We start from the raw sequence: 17556 nt of genomic DNA, 5'->3' as shown, positions 1-17556 counted from the left end.
ATGCTCTTTCTACTCCCTGCCCTGTATATCCAGGGATCCTTCCTACGTAGGATGCTGTGGGTTCCCAAATCCCAGGTCAGCCCTGATATGTGGGCCACACCTTCCTCTAACCTAGGAATTGATAACCCAGGCGAGGAAGGTACTGTGGCATGAGCAGATAGTTCACTTCGAGGAACCATGGAAGGCATGTGTAAGTCCTGAGGTAGGGCAGAATCAGAGTGTGCAGGGTCTGCAGGTCAGGAAGAGTTGAGATTGAGTTACTGGGCAGTGGGAACTCACTGCCAGTTACCTTCCTTCTCTCTTTTTGCCTCAGCCTCAGGGATATGACACATGCCCATGATGAGAAGCAGAACATGGTGACCTTTCAAGATCATGGGCATGGCTGCGGACCCCTCGTCATCAGGTGTATAGGAAGTGAAAGCAAGTGTTCACAACAGTGAAAAGTTGACCGTCGTTTTTCTTAGTGTGCCAAGACTTCGATGTTAGCGTTTCTGTTGTATTTTCTTACAGTGTGCCATTCTGTTAGACATTAGTAATTTTATTGATGAGGAAGACTTACTAAATGCGTATTTCGGTTTGTGTATCCATGCACCTACCTCAGAAAACAAGTATAGTCAGGTATTCTCTGCATAGAACAGCACTACCCTCTTCTCTCCCCAGATGTGACTACTGAGGGCAGGTGTGAGTGTTTAACTTCAAATTTTTCATCTGCATTTACACACCACACACACACACACCCACACACCAAGAACCACTATAAGCATCTCCCATCTGCTTTTCCCCGTTGCCATGCATCCTGGTCAAGCCCCCCTCATTCTGTTTCCTGTTCAGCATGTACTCCCCTCATCCTATTCCCTTGTATCGGTCACTGACAGTTAATAAAACTTTGCAAACGTTCCCCAGTTGTTTGCTCCTCTCATTATTGTACACGCAGCTCTGTGCACGTGTGTGAATATTTCTTTAGGAAAGACTCCTAGAAGTGCAATTGCTGCGTCAAAGGAGTCATTTATTCAACAAAACCCTAATGAGTGCATCCTTGTGCTGAGCGCTGTTCTAGGTGCTGGAGAGACATCAGGGAACAAGGCAGACAGATGTTCCTGACCACCATTCTAGAGGAGGATGTTTCCAGTTGTTGGTTTTGTCTGTTGGTTTTGTTTGTTTGTTTGTTTCTAGAGACGGGGTCTTTCTCTGTCCAGGCTGGAGTGCAGTGGCATGGTCATAGCTCAATGCCATCTTGAACTTCTGGGCTCAAGCGATCCTCCCACCTTGGCCTCCTAAAGTGCTAGGATTCAGGTGTGAGCCTCTGCGCCTGGCCTCCAGTTTTTATTTTGATAGAGACCATACACTTCAGTCCTGGAGCAGGATTCTGCAGCAGGTGGTTGGGCATCTTGGCCTTTGCTCTCTGAACGATTTTCAAGTTCTAGGTCTGAGACAGTCCATTTGGGAGTATGTGGGAGGAGACACAGATGAAATCGTCATCTGGGGAACGTGGAGGAATGAGGAAGATGTGTGCACGGTAGACCCTGTGATGGACAGGGAATAGAAGAGTCCACTTAGTCTCCATGCAGGGGATCAACGGTGGGAAAGTCCCCTGGACAGAAGCATGAGACTGCCCATCAAGGGTCTCACCAACCAAGGGCCTGGGGGCTGGGGTGGGGACGATGATTTGGAATGGGACAGTTCTTTCTCACAGTTACCGTTATATGGTGCAGAGGGGAAACAGATGTGGGGAAGGGAAGGGCAGAGGGGAGTCTATTTTAGAACAAATCATTGTGTGTGAATGGAGGCATCAAAGCTCCATTCACACGCAAGGGGCTTGAAACACCAGCCCCAGGTGAAGGCAGGATTGGAACTGTTTTTACTGCTTGTGGCCCATCACCTTGGCCTCCTGGTCCTCCCCAGCCTTGGAAGGAGGACACTATCATCATTATGCCTATATGATAGATGAGAGACAGAGTCCCAGGCAGAAGGTAGGTGTCTTATCACAGGTCCTACAGCTGGCAGGTGCAGGAGGAGCTGAGTTTGGAGCTCACCAACGTCAGAAACATTAAGGAGGACAGGTGAGTGTGGTGGAGGGAGGGAGAATTGAACAGGCCCTGGGTTCTGTTTCCAATTACCATGTAAAGGCTGTGGGTTCATTTACCCCAGACAAGGAGCCCTAGGAGAGACAGAATGCAGGGAGGGAGAGGTAATCATGGTCATAGTGGGGACAGTGGGAGACAGAGATATGCAGTGTGGGCAGAAGAAGGGCAGGCAAAGAAGCAGGGGAGACCCAAGGCAAAGTGTGAGCTGTCACAACCACCAGAGGGACAGGGTGCCAGGAAGGAGGTTGGGCTCCAGGAGCAGCAGAGGTTCCCCAGATCTGTGAGCATGCCCTGCCTGGCACTGCAGGAAGAGGTGGCTGCCACCCGGGTCAGTGTGGACGTACCTTTACCTGTGTCTCAGAGGAAACAAATTCTATTTTATCCCAATATAGTTCTGTGTTACACAAATGTAACATTCGGCTACTAAATATCGAGAGCCTTATCCTCCATGGAGACAGAGGAGAGTGTACCCCAAAAGAGATACTGAAGGATTTGATATTTCTTTCTCCTTGAGATGATGAGATCCATAAGTTGTGTCCCCCAGCCCTCCAGACAGGTGCAAGGAAGGGTGGCTGGAAGATTCTGAGTCATGACAGGGAACATTTTTCCTTAGGCTCGTTGGGTATATAAAGCTCCTGACTATCAGTCTATCATGTGTAGATAATGAGTGAACATAGTCCCCTCTCCACAAATGTGTTTCTCTCCTTCATTGTTACTGTGAAGTGCTGAAGATACACCAAGTCCTGATACCTTACTTTTTTGTGTTTTTTTAAGACAAGATCACACTCTGTCACCCAGGCTGGAGTACAGTGATGCAAGTACAGCTCACTGCAGCCTCGATCTCCCAGGCTCAAGGGATTCTCCCACTTTAGCTTCCCAACTAGCTGGAACTACAGAGAAACGCCACCACACCCAGCTAATTTTTGTATTTTTTTTTGTAGAGATGGGATCCACTATATTTCCCAGGCTGGTCTGGATCTCCTGGCCTCAGGTAATCCTCCTGCCTCAGCCTCCCAAAGTGCTGGGATGACAAATGTGAGCCACCTGGCCAGGTCTTCACTTTCTTTAATGAACAATTAGCAGAGTTTCATCTTAGAGGCAAAAGTGGCTACTGCCAGCCAATCTGAGTGTGGTGTTGGAGGGGAATCTAGTGATTCAGTTGTTTTAAATGAACTTTTAAATTCACCTACCTGATGATTATCCTAAGGTCCTTTCCTGCACCGTGTAATTTTGATTCTGGGTTTAGAGTTTTTCATAGGCTTTGTTACAAAGAGCATCTCCTGGCTGGGCACAGTGACTGACACTGTAATCCCAGCACTTTGCGAGGCCAAGGCAAGCAGATCACTTGTGGTCAGGAGTTCGAGATCAGCCTGGCCTACATGGCGAAACCCTATCTCTACTAAAAATACAAAAATTAGCCAACCTTGGTGGTGGGCACCTGTGAATCCCAGTTACTGCAGGGTCTGAGGCAGGAGAATCCCTTGAACCCAGGAGACAGAGGGTGCAATGAGCCGAGATCACACCACTGAACTCCACCCTGGGTGACAGAGTAAGTTTCTGTCTCAAAAAACAAACAGCATCTCTTGCCTACAGTGATTTGAGCTGTGGTCTGTTCTCCTTGGGTTTCTCTATCAGTCTGATCCCATCTACTCTATCTCCCAAGAATGCCTCAATATTTCTGGTGGACCACTGACACGTTTTCCTATTTTCCTCTACTGTTAAGAATTGACCCTTGAAAACGTTTTCTTCCCAGTGCAATGGAATGTTGAGTGGGGCACGGGATCTACCTGCCGTCTTGCTCCAATCATCTGGTTTTAGATATTTTATGTATTTTTGTCACTATATAAGTGTAATTTTTTTCAATTTGGTTTTCTAAATGGTTATTATTGGTATGTACAAAACCTATCTATTATTGTATATAATATATTGTTACCTCTCTGAATGCGGCGTCCCTGCATTTTGGCACAAGACTTAATCTGTTTTATTCTCCAAAAGAAAACTGACAGGCTGGGTGTGGTGGCTCACAGCTCTAATTCCAGCACTTTGGTAGGCCGTGGTGCATGGACCACCTGAGATCAGGAGTTCAAGACCAGCCTGGCCCAGATGGTGAAACCCCATCTCTACTAAAAATACAAAATAAAAAAAAATAAATGAATAAAATAAAATTAATTAGACAGGCATTGGTGGCGCGGGCCTGTAGTCCCATCTACTAGGGCAGCAGAGGTGGCAGGATTACTTGAACTTGGGAGGCAGAGACTGCAGTGAGTCGAGATTGCGCTGCTGCACTCCAGCCCGGGTGACAGCTTTACCTCTAAATAAAAAAGAAAAAGAAAAAAGGAAAATTCACTTCACAGGCAATAGATAGTGATAAAAGGATAATTTATGGAAGATTTCATAGGGGAGACTGATGGAAAGAAAGGAAGTATATATTTTATCGAGCTGGGCAGTTCACTGCAAAAATCACCAGAACTGCCTTTTTCTCCAAAAATATTACCCATAAGCTATTCTACGACTATTTTTTTTCTAGTCCTTCCCTCTGTTCCAGATCCCCAAATTGTCCTTTTCCTTATTGGGGTAATTTTCCTCTGCCCGTATCTGGGTCCTTCGCAACACTTAACACTGTCTTCGAGTGTGTGGATTCCCATTACTTTAGCTCAGGTTCCCAAAGAAACAGGCTTTGGGCCATACAGGACACCTCTAGACAGACTATACTGAGAAATTATGCTTGGACCAGTGCATGGGGAGAGGAGAGGAGAGGGAATTTAGGTACCTGGCTCTCACTCCTGGTTCTTTTTCCAATTGGTCAAAATTTACCCCACAGGCACGAACTCCCCCACACTTCTAGACTGCATCACCTTCCCCTTTGGCAGCTGTCTTGGAAGCCAGATCTGGAAGCCAGATCACACAGTTTGGAGTGTAGTGTTTCCTACAATCCAAAAGTGGTCATAGAGGCCAGGTGTGGTGGGTCAAGCCTGTAATCCTAGCACTTTGGGAGGCCAAGGAAGGTGGATCATGAGGTCAGGAGTTCAAGATTAGCCTGGTGAGCATGGTAAAACCCCATCTCTACTAAAAATCCTAATTTAGCCTAGCATGGTGCCCCATGCATGTAATTCTAGCTACTCAGGAGACTGAGGAAGGAGAATCGCTGGACCCTGGGCGGCAGAGGTTGCAATGAGCCGAGATCGCACCACTGCACTCCAGCCTGGGCAGCAGAGGGAGACTCCCTCTCAAAAACAAACAAACAAAGAAAAGTTGCAGCAGAAACCAGAAATTTCAGGTATGTGGCTCACTGGCCTGATTATACAGTAGCAGCCAAGGATGAAAACTAAATACTCCCAGGCAAGTCTTAAGTTCACCAAGTAATTGGAGTACGAATCTGTGCTAGTTAACTGCCCTTATCTGAAAGAAAAATAAAACTCATATCTCTGTGACAAGCAGGTGCTTACAGCTTGGAGCAAGTCACTTAGGCTAAACTCCCCTAGTGACAGGGAGACAATGACATCATCTTCCTCAATGTTCACATTTCAAAGAGATGGCTCCAAGGCCCTCAAGAAAGACCTTCCTGGGGGCCGGGTGAGGAGGCTGAGGCTGGAGGATCACTTGAGGCCTGGAGTTCAAGTTCAAGACATTCCTGGGTTATAGGGTGAACAGAGGCTTACAAATAGAAATTTTCTCAAGGAAATGCTCTAAGGAAAGTGAAAAGGGGAAAGGTCTCTTCTTACCCTTTTGACGACGGGAAAAAAATCAATTTTGTGTTTAGTTACCCTTACAATTTCCCCCTTTTGTTATTCTTTTACAGTAACATTTTAATTTTCTAATTATCTCCACTGCTGTTTATATCTTTCTCTGGGTACTTTATAGCCACCTAGATATCCAACAAGTCCATAGTAAGATGCACAGCAAAGCAATTATCAAGATTATAATAGAGTAATTTTTTTTTTCCGAGACAGAGTTTCATTCTTGTTGCCCAGGCTGGAGTGCAATGGTGTGATCTTGGCTCACTGCAACCTCTGTCTCCTGAGTTCAAGCAATTTCTCCTGCCTCAGCCTCCCAAGTAATTGGGATTACAGGCTTGCACCACCAGGCCCAGCTGATTTTGTATTTTTTGTGGAGATGGGGTTTCACCATGTTAGCTAGGCTGGACTTGAACTCCTCACCCCAGGTGATCCACCCACCTCGGCCTCCCAAAGTGTTAGGATTACAAACATGAGCCACCGTGCCTGGTCTAGAATGAGTTTTTAAATTCAGTATAATACTTACCTTGTCAGGGGGCCGGGTGACCATTCAACACATCATACTGGTTATTTGTGTCAAAGTCAAAATAAATTATAGAGACAAATCCCTAAATCAAATGCTCTATTAGGGAATCACAAAATTGCAATTCAGGGCATACACACGGACTAGGGTGGTCTTCAGCATGTACAACGAACAAAGAGATGTTGGAAGTTTTATTAGAAAGAAAAATGTTACATATTGTTTTGAAATGAGGCTCATTGGCCCTGGAGAAGCTGGTTCATCCTCACAATCAGCCTTCACATTCCCTCTTTTGATCAACATCTTTCTTTGAAAACCTCACTGATCAGCCATCTTAAAGTGAGGCTTCATTGTCACTCCATGCCAGGATGGACCTGGGCCGGTTGTCTTTGTCCCATGTCAAGGGAAAGGTAAGGGAGTCGATATCAGGGACATGGGCCACATTTGAGCCACAAAAAGGCCAGAAGGAAAAAAAAAATTCAGGCAGCTTTGTCTGGAGTTCAGCATCAAGTTTCATTGTGTTAGTACCATCTGTATTAGCAATCATCTTGAAGCACTAGGCCAACATTATCCTGTTGGGAGAACTGGCTGAACAAATATTAGACAGGCAACAAGAACAGAGCTCAGAGATCATAATCCAAAAATAATTAGCAATTGTTTTATTATTTTATTTTGTTTTGTTTTATTTTATTTTATTTTATTTTATTGCAATGGATTCTTGCTCTATTGCCCAGGATGAAGTACAGTGGCCTGATCCCGACTCACTGCAACCTACATGTCTCTGATTCAAGCAATTCTCCTGCCTCAGCCTCCTGAGTACCTGGGATTACAGGTGCTCACCACCACGCCAAGCTAATTTTTGTATTTTCGGTAGAGATGGGGTTTCACCATGTTGGCCAGGCTGGTCTAGAACTCATGACCACAAGTGATCTGCCCTCCTTGGCATCCCAAAGTGCTGGGATTACAGGCGTGAGCCACCGCACCCAGCTATAATTAGCAATAGTATAATAAATTTAGTTTGTACAATGGTTTTGAACCAAGATCTCAAGCCTAAGGGCCACCAGCTAAACAAATCAAAAACCTATGGGGGAATTGAATGAGACCTCTTGTAGTCTTTGAGTAGCATTTTAGGACTGAGTTGAATTAAAGCAGAGTGCCAACTCTATAAAATGGACCACTAGGGGAATCAAAGCATTTGGGGATCAGGTTCTGTCAAGTGAAACGTATAGACATTTAGGGGGTAAGAGTCTCATTATGATGTGAAGACTTATTCTGACGTCTTGGGAAAAGCTGTCTACAGTGTGGAAACATCAACTTCTCATCCTGATTTGTCGTTCAAATGTCTCTGGTTATGGCATTGGACAGTTTGGAGAACTCTTTTTGGGGTCCATACATCAGGCCCGACACTTGTTCCTTAAAATTTATGCACTTTCATAGGACTTGTAAATCAAAAATAAAATCCTAACCCCCGCCACCCCCCAACCATCTGAATTGACTTCTTCCTCAGCCACGGCTCTTTTAAAATTTAACCTGAGAGACTGTTTCAGGCCATGACAGGAAGTGGGGGTCGGACTTGCCTCATTATACCTCTGTCATCAACATCAACACAGACTTTCAGTCTAGTAAGAAACATGTTACAACCTATTCTCTCTGAAGCCTAGTACCAGAAGGCTTTCTCTGCAAATATGAACTTGGGTCAACACAATCCTTTATCTTATCCCAGGCATTCCTTTCTGTTGATCCTAGGGTTTTGTTTTGTTTTTGTTGGAGTTTTGCCTACGTTAGAGTGCAATGGGCGGGATCTCAGCTCACTGCAACCTCTGTCTCCCGGGTTCAAGCAATTCTTGTGCCTCCAATAGCTAGGACCACAGGCGCGGGACACCACGCCCAGCTAATGTTTTGTCCTTTTAGTAGAGAAGGGGTTTTGCCATGTTGCTCAGCTTGGTCTTGAACTTCTGGCCTGGTGATCTGTCTGCCTCGGCCTCCCAAAGTGCTGGGATTCCAGGCATGAGCCAACGCGCCTAGCCTACTAATTAGGTTTCTTTTTGCTTAGGAAAACTGAGCTTTGAAAGGGTTAAGTGTTTAAGTCCATGTTAACTTTCTGTATTGCATGTGAAGTCTGTTGACTATCATTCTGGTTAAATGAGTGACTTATTTCCACAGTGACCCGTGATCCTGTTTTGAACAAGTGTTTTGAGCCTTTTAACATCTTTGACAAACTTCCCCAAAATCCAATTCTTTTTTAATTTATCTATTGCTGTTGAACAGACTAATCATATTCTAATTTAAATCTTTTTAACCTGAAATTGACTTTGAGTTTTACCAGTGAGGCCCCTGGAGAGCCTCAAAGAATGTGTCTCTCATTAGGCTTATTTGATATGTTAGATTATATGAAAAGCAATGTCAAATAAAAAAAACACTAATTGCTATCTACATTTATATAGATATGTTATTGATATTAATGTTCTGAAGATCATATAAATTTTACAGAGTTCTGATGGCCCTGGTGTGACGCTATCAGTCATGATTCTGGTTGTTATCTTAAAATGTTCTATATAATAGAAATAACTGATTTTTTTCTCAGTTGTGGACCTTTCATCAGATCTTAATCATTACTATTCTAAGCGTTATCATCTACAGTGCTGATTCTTCTCTAAAGGCATCCAGAATCAGATTCATAAAAAAAGATTTTAACAAGTACTATTGAATATAGATTTGTAATAACTTTCAGATCAATGAACTAAATAAATTATTTTTCAAAACTCTAATGAAAACTGATGGTTTCATGCAACTGACCATCAAGATCAAGCAGAACAAAATTACGTGAGGCTAAATAACTGATAATGTTTTTATGACCTCTATTTAAAACTTTATTTATTCTTGGGCTTGGCACAGTGGTTCACACCTGTAATCCCAGCATTCTCGGGCTGAGACAGGAGGATCCATTGAGCACAGGACTTCAAGACAAACCTGGGCAACATAGGAGACCTGGTTTCTAAAAGAAATTAAGGGGGAAAAAAGCTTTGTTTTTTACTTAAATGTTTGGTTTTCCACATTTAATAAAATTTTCTGGTGGGATGTGGTGACTCACTTTGGAAGCTAAGGCAGGAGGATTGCATGAGCCCAGGAGTTCAAGACCAGTCTGGGCAACATGGCAAAAGCCTGTCTCAAAAAAAAAAAAAAAAAAAAACAATTAGCTGGGCATGGTGGTGTGCGCCTGTGGTCCCAGCTACTTGGGAGGCCGAGGTGGGAGGATCACTTGAGCCAGGAGGCAGAGGTTGCAGGGAGCCGTGTTTGCACCACTGCACTCTAGCCTGTGCAACAGGGCACAACACTTTCTCAAAAAAATGAAACAAAGAGAAAATTTTCTCTGTTAAACTATCTATAGTTTATAACAATTTGGTAAAGTATACTTTTGTAAACTAAGATGGAAACGTTTGCTTTTTCTTTCTGCTCCATTCTTCAGAATTCGAAAACTATTTGTAAATATTCTTATGGCAATATGGTTATTTACACAGGTCCAGTAAAAACCTGCTCTTGGTGATTCATTCAACTCCAACATGGCAAAAATCTCCAGGCCTACAGAGAGTCCCTGATTGCTGTTTTCCAGAAATAGACTGGAAAGGATGGTTATAATAGCATGCACTCCAAGATGGAGTTCCCAAACTTCATGAATAGAGAACTGGATGCCTTCACGAAAAACCAGAGGGCCCCAGTCTCCTTGACCACATGATGAAGAAACTGGACCTCGCTAGTGATGGGCAGCTAGATTTCCAAGAATTTCTGCATCTGATGGATGGCATGACTGTGGCTTACCGTGACTCTTTTCTCAAGGCTGCCCATTCCAAGAAGTAGATCTGAGGATCCCTTGAGCCTGGTTTCCAAGCCACCCTCTTTTCTTCCAGCCTCACCATCACCGTCTCCTCACAACCCACACATCCCCTGGGCCCAGCACACCCACCACCTCATGCAGGCCCTGCCTGCAGGTAGTAATAAGACTATTCCCTCCTGCCTGCAGCTCTCCACTCCCTCTTTCCCCTGCCCCTCCTCCCCCTCCCCTCTCCTGCCTCCCCTGCCCTCCCCTCTCCTCCCCTCCTTTCCTCTCTTCTCTTCTCTAAAGCACACCTACCACCTCATGCAAGCAGTAATAAAACCATAGTTTACTTTTCTCTTTTCTTTCTTTCTTTCTTTCTTTCTTTCTTTCTTTCTTTCTTTCTTTCTTTCTTTCTTTCTTTCTTTCTTTCTCTCTCTCTCTCTCTTTCTTTCTTTGTTTCTCTTTCTTTCTTTCTCTCTCTCTCTCTCTCTCTCTCTCTCTCTTTCAGAGATGGAGGTCTAGTTATGTTGCCCAGGCTGATCTTGCACTCCTGGTCTCAAGTGCTCTCCCAACCTTCTGGAATTATAGGTGTGAGTCATTGCACCGGCCCACTTTTTTTTAAACACGAAAAAAAAAAATCTGCTCTCTCTTTATAGTCGGATACAATTAAAAACATTGGTTATAGGGCCGAGCACGGTGGCTCACACCTATAATCCCAGCACTTTGGGAGGCTGAGGCGCATGGATCATCTGAGGTCAGGAGTCTGAGACCAGCCTGGCCAACGTGATGAAACCACATCTCTACTAAAAATACAAAAATACGTAGCACTGAGTGGCGGCACACATTTGTAATCCTGGCTACTCAGGAGGCTGAGGCAGGAGAATTGCTTGAACCCAGGAGGTGGAGGCTGCAGTGAGCTGAGATCTCACCACTGCATACCAGCCTGGGTGACAGAGTAAGACCCTGTCTCAAAAAGAAAAAAAAACATTGGTTATATTACCAAGGCTTTCATCAAAATGCATGGAATGCTTGACTTCAAGTGTTTTTAGCTTTACAGTGGGTAAATAAAAACGGTCACTTTCTGGCGGCCCAGGAACCTTAAGAATGTAGGTGAAATCTAAAGTCAGCCTTGGTTTCACTTTCTATCCTCAAGAGGTTTTTAAATCTGAGATTCCCAAGTGATCAATATATAGAGAAAAATTATGTTGCTGAAGAAAAGCTCTAATAGACTAGGTATGAGATTGTAGCTGTGTGCATTGTTTGAGTTCTTGTTTTAGTTGTTGTTGTTGTTTTGTTTTGTTGTTGTTTGTTTGTTTGAGACAGAGTCTCGCTGTCACCAGGCAGGAGTGCAGTGTCGAGATCTTGGCTCACTGCAACCTCCGCCTCCCGCGTTCAAGCAATTCTCCTGCCTCAGCTGTCCGAGTAGCTGGGACTACAGACTCATGCCACCATGTCCAGCTAATTTTTGTGTTTTGTGTAGAGATGGTGTTTCACCATGTTGGACAAGATGGTCTCGATCTCTTGACCTCATGATCCACCTGCCTCAGCCACCCAAAATGGTGGGATAACAGGCGTGAGCCACTGCGCCCAGCCAAGTTCTTGTTATCTACCTATAGACTAGACTAGATCCAACTTTTTCCCATAAAATTACTAAAAACAGAAACTGCTCTGTTCCTGATGTCTCCTGATGAAAAAAGTCAAACTCTGGAAAACATTTGAAGAGATTTATTCTGAGCCAAATAGGAGTGACCAGGACTGATGACACAGCCTCAGGAGGTCCTGAGTTGCCCAAGGTGGTTGGGGTGCAGCTTGGTTTTATAGATTTTATGGAGACTCAGTCAAATACATTTAAGTAATACTTTGGTTTGGTCCAGAAAGGCAGGACAACTCGAAGCAGGGGCTTCCAGTTATAGGCAGATATAAAAATTTTGTGGTTGACAATTGGTTGGGTTTATCTAAAAACCAAGGATGGGCTGGGCATTGTGGCTCACGCCTGTAATCCCAGCACTTTGGGAGGCTGAAGGTGGTGAATCACCTGAGGTCAGGAGTTCGAGACCAGCCTGGCCAACATGGTGAAATCCTGTCTCTACTAAAGACACACACACAAAAATAGCTGGGTGTGGTGGCGGGCACCTGTAATTGCAGCTACTTGGGAGGCTGAGACAGGAGAATTCCTTGAATCTGGAAAACAGAGGTTACAGTGAGCTGAGAACACGCCATTGCATTAAACAGATCCAGACTCTGCCTCAAAACAAAAACAAACAAACAAAAATGCCCTGGATCAACAGAAAGGAATGTCTGGGTTAAGACAGAGGATTGTGGTGACCCAAGTTCTTATTTGCAGAGGAAGCCTTCAGGGAGTAGGCTTCAGAGAGACTAAGTCATAACATGTTTCTTATGAGATTTAAGTCTGTGTTAATGTTGATGCCAGAGTGGTATAATGAGGCATGTCTGACCCACACATCCTGTCATGGCCTAAAACAGTCTCTCAGGTTAATTTTAAAAGAGCCCTGGCTGAAGAGGAAGTCCATTCAGATGGTTAAGGGGAGGAGAGGTGCTTGGGATGCTATTTTTGGTTTACAAATACAATAAGATAAAACTGCATTTTTTTTTTTTTTTGAGACATAGTCTCACTCTGTCGCCAAGGTTGGAGTGCAGTGGCAAGATCTCAGCTCACTTCAACCTCCGCTTCCCGGGTTCAAGTGATTCTCCTGCCTCAACCTCAAGAGTAGCTGGGACTACAGGCATGTGACACCATCCCCAGCTAATTTGTGGCATTTTAGTAGAAGTGGGATTTCACTGTGTTACCCAGGATGGTCCCGATCTCCTGACCTCATGATCTGCCAGCCTCGGCCTCCCAAAATGCTGGGATTACAGGCACTTGACAGAACCTAACTCACAAATACTTTGATTCATCTAGTGGTCTCTTTTATAGAGTTGGCACTCTGCTTTAATTCAACACAGTCCTAAAATGCTACTCAAAGACAGCAAGAGGTCTCATTCAATTCCCCCATAGTGTTTTGACTTCTCTTGGGATCTTGGTTCAAAGCCATTGTACAAACTAAATTTATTATACTATTGCTAATTATAGCTGGGTGCAGTAGCTCACGCCTGTAATCCCAGCACTTTGGGATGCCAAGGCAGGTGAGTCACTTGAGGTCAGGAGTGTAAGACCAGCCTGGCCAACATGGTGAAACCCCATCTCCACTGAAAATACAAAAATTAGCTCGGCGTGGTGGTGAGCACCTGTAATCCCAGCTACTCCAGAGGCGGAGGCAGGAGATTCTCTTGAACCCAGGAGGTGGAGGTTGCAGTGAACCGGGATCACGCCACTGCACTTCATCCTGGGCAACAGAGCAAGAATCCATCACAATAAAATAAAACAAAATAAAATAAAATAAAATAAAATAAAACGATGGCTAATTACTTTTGGATTATGAGCTCTGAGCTCTGTTCTTGTTGCCTGTCTAATATTTGTTCAGCCAGTTCTCCCAACAGGATAATGTTGGCATAGTGCTTTAGGATGAATGCTAATATAGATGGGACTAATACGATGGAACTTGATGCTGAACTCCAGACAAACATGCCTGAATTTTTTTTTCCTTCTGGCCTCTTTGTGGCTCAAATGTGGCCCATGTCCCTGACATTGATTCCCTTACCTTTCCCTTGACATGGGACCAAGACAACCGGCCCAGGTCCATCCTGGCATGGAGTGACAATGAAGCCTCACTTTAAGATGGCTGATCAGTGAGGTTTTCAAAGAAAGATGTTGATCAAAAGAGGGAATGTGAAAGCTGATTGTGAGGATGAACCAGGTTCTCCAGGGCCAATGAGCCTCATTTCAAAACAATATGTAACATTTTTCCTTCTAATAAAACTTCCAACTTCTCTTTGTTTGTGGCACATACTGAAGACCACCCTAGTCCGTGTGTATGCCCTGAATTGCAATTTTGTGATTCCCGAATAGAGCATTTGATTTAGGGATTTGTCTCTATAATTTATTTTGACTTTGACACAATCAACCAGTATGATGTGTTTAAAGGTTGCCCCGCCCCCTGACAAGGTGAGTATTACACTGAATTTAAAAATTCATTCTAGACTGGGCATGGTGGCTCATGTCTGTAATCCTAACACTTTGGGAGGCCGAGGTGGGTGGACCACCTGGGGTGAGGAGTTCAAGTCCAGCCTGGCTAACATGGTGAAACCCCATCTCTACAAAAACTACAAAATTAGTTGGGCCTCGTGGTGGATGCCTGTAATCTAAGCTACTTGGGAGGCTGAGGAAGGAAAATCGCTTGAACTCAGGAGACAGAGGTTGCAGTGAGCCGAGATCACACCATTGCACTCCAGCCTGGGCAACAAGAGAGAAACTCTGTCCCGAAAAAAAAAAAAATTATCCTATTATAATCTTGATAATTGCTTTGCTGCGCATCTTACTATGGACTTGTTGGATATCTAGGTGGCTATAAAGTACCCAGAGAAAGATATAAACAGCAGTGGAGATAATTAGAAAATTAAAATGTTACTGTAAAAGAATAACAAAAAGGGGAAATTGTAGGGTAACTACACATAAAATTGAGATTTTCCTGTGGCCAAAAGGGAAGAAGAGACCTTTCCCCATTTCCCTTTCCCTAGAGCATTTCCTTCAGAAAATTTGTATTTGTAAATTCTTCCTTTGATCTGTAAGCCTCTGGCCACCCTAGAACCCAGGAATGTCTTGAACTGGAACTCCAGGCCGCAAGTGATCCTCCAGCCTCAGCCTCCCAAAATGTTGGGATTACAGGCGTGAGCCACCACACCCGTCCCCTAGGAATGTCTTTTTTGAGGGCCTTGGAACCATCTCTTTGAAATGTGAATGTCAAGGAAGATGATGTCCCTGTCTCCCTGTCACCAGGGGAGTTTAGCCTAGGTGCCTTGCTCCAACCTGTAAGACTTGCTTATCATTGAGATATGAATTTTATTTTTCCTTCAGATAAGGGCAATTAACTAGCACAGATGGGTACTCCAATTACTTGGTGAACTTAGAACTTGCCTGGGAGTATTTAGTTTTCACCCTTGCCTGCTGCTGTACAATCAGGCCAATTAGCTACATGCCTGGACTTTCTGGTTTTGGCTACCACTCTTTTGATAGCTTGTTTTGCTTTGTTTCGTTTTGTTTTTCAGATGGAGTCTTGCTCTGTTGCCCAGGCTGAAGTGCGGTGGTGGAATCTCAGCTCACTGCAACCTCTGCCTTCCAGGGCCAAGCGATTCTCCTGCCTCAGCCTCCCGAGTAGCTGAGATTACAAGAACGTGCCACCGTGCTGGGCTAATTTTTGTATTTTTAGTAGAGATGGGGTTTCACCATGCTCACCAGGCTAGTCTCGAACTCCTGACCTCATGATCTTCCTGCCTTGGCCTCCAAAAGTGATGGGATTACAGGCATGAGCCACCACACCTGGCCTCTGCTACCACTTTTGGATTGTATGAAACACTACACTTCAAAGTGTGGGATCCGGCTTTCCAGACAGCTGCCAAAGGGGCAGATGATGCAATCTAGAAGTGTGGGGGAGCTTGTGCCTGTGGGGTAAATTTTGACCAATAATAAAAAAAAAAAGCCATGAGTGAGAGCCAGGTATGTAAATTCCCTCTCCTCTCCTCTCCCCATGCACCATTCCAAGCATGGTTTCTCAGTATAGTCTGTCTAGAGGTGTCCTGTGTGGCCCATAGCCTGTTTCCTTGGGAACCTGAGCTAAAACAATGGGAATTCACACACTTGAAGACAGTGTTAAGTGTTGTGGAGGACCCAGATCTGGGCAGAGGAAAATTATCCCAGTAAGGAAAAGGACAATTTGAGGAATTGGAATAGAGAAAAGGACTAGAAGAACCAGTAGTAGAATAGCTTATGGGTAGTACTTTTGGAGAAAAAGGCAGTTCTGGTGATTTTTGCAGTGACCTACTCAGCTCTGTAAAATGTATACTTCCTTTCTTTCCATCAGTCTCCCCTATGAAATCTTCCATAAATTATCCTTTTATTACTATCCACTGCCTGTGCAGTGAATTTTCTTTTTTTCTTTTTCTTTTTATTTAGAGATAGAATTTCTGTCCACCAGACTGAAATGCAATGGTGCCACTTTGGCTCACTGCAATCTCCACCTCCCGAGTTCAAGTGATCCTGCCGCCTCTGCTGCCTTAGTAGCTGGGACCACAGGCATGCACCACCAATGCCTGGCTAATTTTTTTTTTTTGTATTTTTATTAGAGATGGGGTTTCACCATCTTGGCCAGGCTGGTCTCAAAATCCTGACCTCAGGTGATCCACATGCCTCGGCCTCCCTAAGTGCTGAGATTACAGGTGTGAGCCACCACACCCAGCCTGTCAGTTTTCTTTTGAAGAATAAAACAGATTGAGTCTTGTGCCAAAATTCAGGGGAAGCTGCACCCAGACAGGTAGCAAAATATTATATACATAAAATAATAGATAGGGCTTCTACATACCAATCTTATCCATTTAGAAACCAAATTGAGAAAAATTACACTCATATTGTGACAAAAATACATACAATATCTAAAACAGATGATTGGAGTAAGATAGCAGATAGATCCTGTGCCCCACTCAACATTCCATCGAACTGGGAAGAAAATGTTTTCAAGGGTCAATTCTTAACAGTAGAGGAAAATAAGAAAACATGTCAGTGGTCCACCAGATATATGGAGGCATTCTTGGGAGATAGAGTAGGTGGGATCAGACTGATAGAGAAAGCCAAGGAGACAAGACCATAGCTTAAATCAATGTAGGCAAGAGATGCTGTTTGTTTTTTGAGACAGAGACTTACTCTGTCGCCCAGGCTGGAGTGCAGTGGCATGATCTCGGCTCACTGCATGCTCTGTCTCCCGGGTTCAAGTGATTCTCCTGCCTCAGCCCCTGCAGTAACTGAAATTCACAGGTGCCCACCACCACGGCCGGCTAATTTTTGTATTTTTAGTAGAGACAGGAGTTTTGCTATGTAGGCCAGGCTGGTCTCGAATTCCTGACCTCAAGTGATCTGCCTTCCTTGGCCTCCCAAAGTGCTGGGATTACAGCGTGAGTCACTGCGTCCAGCCAGGAGATGTTCTTTGTAACAAAGCTTCTGAAAACTCCAAACCCAGAATCAGAAAAACATGGAGTGAGAAAGGGCCTTAGGATAGTCATCAGGTAGGTTAATTTAAAAGTTCATTTGAAACATCTGAATCAGCCAGATTCCCCTCCAACACCACACTCAGATTGGCTGGCAGTAGCCACTTTTGCCTCTAAGATGATACTCTGATAATTGTACATTAAAGAAAGTGAAGGCCTGGTGAGGTGGCTCATACTTGTCATCCCAGCACTTTGGGAGGCTGAGGCAGGAGGATTGCCTGAAGCCAGTACATAGAGACCAGCCTGGGCAAC

At 44.4% G+C, this 17556-nt stretch overlaps 1 pseudogene; it reads left to right on the top strand.

The window, feature by feature from the left end:
* Nucleotides 1–9898: 9898 nt before the first annotated feature.
* On the top strand, nucleotides 9899–10193 carry LOC114674790 (protein S100-A11 pseudogene; annotated as a pseudogene).
* Nucleotides 10194–17556: the final 7363 nt, after the last annotated feature.

This window comes from Macaca mulatta, chromosome X (genome assembly GCF_049350105.2).
Source record: "Macaca mulatta isolate MMU2019108-1 chromosome X, T2T-MMU8v2.0, whole genome shotgun sequence".
Lineage (NCBI taxonomy): Eukaryota > Metazoa > Chordata > Mammalia > Primates > Cercopithecidae > Macaca > Macaca mulatta.
The sequence above is the reverse complement of the archived record's forward strand: the minus strand, read 5'-3'. Positions and strand labels throughout refer to the sequence as shown.